This window comes from Porites lutea, chromosome 7 (assembly GCF_958299795.1).
Source record: "Porites lutea chromosome 7, jaPorLute2.1, whole genome shotgun sequence".
Taxonomy (NCBI): Eukaryota; Metazoa; Cnidaria; class Anthozoa; order Scleractinia; family Poritidae; genus Porites; species Porites lutea.
This window is the reverse complement of record NC_133207.1, coordinates 33,836,140-33,838,639: the sequence shown is the minus strand read 5'-3', so window position 1 is coordinate 33,838,639 and position 2,500 is coordinate 33,836,140.

Sequence of the window (2,500 nt, the reverse complement as noted above, 5' to 3'; positions counted from 1 at the left end):
CTTTTCAGTTGTGCGTTTCCCTTGGCAATAAATTTTGCCCACTGTTTCGAGCAACTCTTTAAAGGAGATTGCAAGCCGGTATACTTGGGCCCGGCAGGAACGCTCAACGGTGAAACCGAAGATCGTGCCTTCAAAAAACTTATTTTAACTTACTGAAAGCTGTTTTTTCTTGACTGATTTAACTTAGGAAAGAAGAAAAGGAACCTCATAATAAGCGTATGTATAAAACTATCAAGAAATCTCGAAATTCTGGATTTTGTAAGAGAACAAATACTTTCGAAAAATTTAGGAGAGAGTCCGTGGACTGGAAATAACTCGCTATCAATTATCCGAAGAAATCCGAATATCTCACTTTTCAACCCCACGTTAATACGCTTCATTTTTGAGGGGAGCCAACATTAGCAGCGCCACTGTTATTTTTTTGCGCCTGGGTATCTCACGTTATGCTTACGCGTATCCGCAAGTGTGTCTTACATCTTAAGCTTACGTAAAGGTTATATACCTGGAACGATGGGGTATGTGATATATTCACCTGGTACCGCCCCGAGGCCTACGTGTGTAAGACTGTTCCTTTTCAGATTTTCAATAGCAATGCAAAAAACAATAGCTTTCAGTTAGTGCGAACGACCTTTCCCTCTTTTTTTTTTTAATTTCCTTTTTTCCCTTTTTTTTCTCAAAAAGCGCGGTTTTTTTTTTTCAAGGTGCGAGCGGCGCGATCATTGGTTCCATCGCTCGAGCAGACTCACAGCTAAAGTGCAGACGGTATGCTTAGAGCTAGGTCCCCTTTGCTCCGTTTTAAACACCCCCCCCCCCCCCCTCCCCCCACCCCTGCCAGATTCATTAGGGGCGCTAATACGGGCGCGGTTCAGTCGTACTTGCCATTTTCTGTCAAACTGCTCACTTATTTCTGGCTTGACATAAGCCTATATTTTTCCCAAACGTTGCTCAGAAATGCAAAACTTGCTCGAGGTTGCCAAAACTACAGAAAGCTTTGCTTTTAACACCAGAGGTGCTCTAAAATTATCCAGGTTTTCGAGCCCCGACCTGTCTGGTCTGAAATGTTCTGCGTTTCTTCGCCCCATCCCGAAACGGGATGACATTTCACACTACGAATTAGCGCTTTTTTCCTCCTCAACGTCATTTTTCTAAGGATACAAGTAAGGAATTGATAATCGTATTTCAAAATGTGTAAGCAGGCGTTTATGGACAGTAAGAGACTTTCAAAGGCCCACCTCTCCATAGTCTCTTGTGGAAAATATTTTGTTTAGTCTTACGTTTTCATAATCGCTCTAGCGGATAAGTCAGTGAAACTAAGGATTTTGATTATTTACATGTTTCGCTTTTATGGCTACAGAAGGTGCCGGGTGAGTTTCTTTTTCGGAATGGTATCTGTCTCCGCGGTATAACCTTGGTCTCAAAGTTCTTTGTCACGCAATCTCGTTTCGCTAAAGGCAGTAAAGGATTCGGGTTTGTTGTCAAATAATGTGAGGTAGGTTAAAATGTTTTCCTTTTTTATAGCTATAACGATTTGGTTCATGAGAAATGAGAGTATTTGAAAGAATAGCTACCGACACTATTAGCCGTTTTGTACATAATTATATGTAACGGCAAAAGTAAACAAATACGCACGTGAGGGAAGTGTTGTAGTCAAGAAGTTCATAGCACATTTTCGCACAATAAAATTGCTTTTCCTTTTCACAATTTACCACTGTGAAATCTAAAATCGTTTTTGGTGTTTAAACTGGCGGAAAAGAAAAAGAGTTTCAAGTGCTGTCGAAGTTCTCGCTTGTATTCATCAACACAACTGCAAGTTCAGAGGTCGTAAATCACGCAAGTACCGTAAATGTTTCCAGTTGTAAAAACTCGCATTTTGAATTGCCCCAGAATTTTATTTCACAGATTGATAGGGGAAGCATTGCTCTTTCTCTGGAATACCATTTTTCTAATGAAAGCCATGTACCAGGAAGGGATTTTCGCTGTTGAAAATTGGCGAAATTGATGGTCGCGATAATGCTGATTTAGAGGGTAATTTTGAAAAAATATTAAAAATCAGATTGAAATCTTTTGAAATTGTAACAACGTTTAGGTAGAAAGGAAGGATTATAAAATTGTTTTATATAAGAAAAGTCATGGTATTAGTTTCCGTTTCCATTCAAGAAGCGAGGGTATCAAGCACATTTTTCGGTGGTTTGAAGGCCTCTCGAAGGTGAAAATTAAAAAAAATTATTATTTTGGAAAATATTAAGTCAAACGAACTGAGTCTTGTATTTTCTAAAATAGTTTCCAAAGGGCTTTGTTATGACAAAGTTTAGGGGATTGCGATTTTTCCATCTTGCACACCTATCCGTGGTATTTACAGAAAGTCGCTCTTAAATAACAATGCTAATAGTAAAAAGCACAACAATTTTTTACGATTTTTTTCACGATGAAAGCGTTTCCTTTGCGGTCCGCAACTATTTGTGAAGGTGCGATTTCAGCAATCTAAGCAATCTTGTGATAG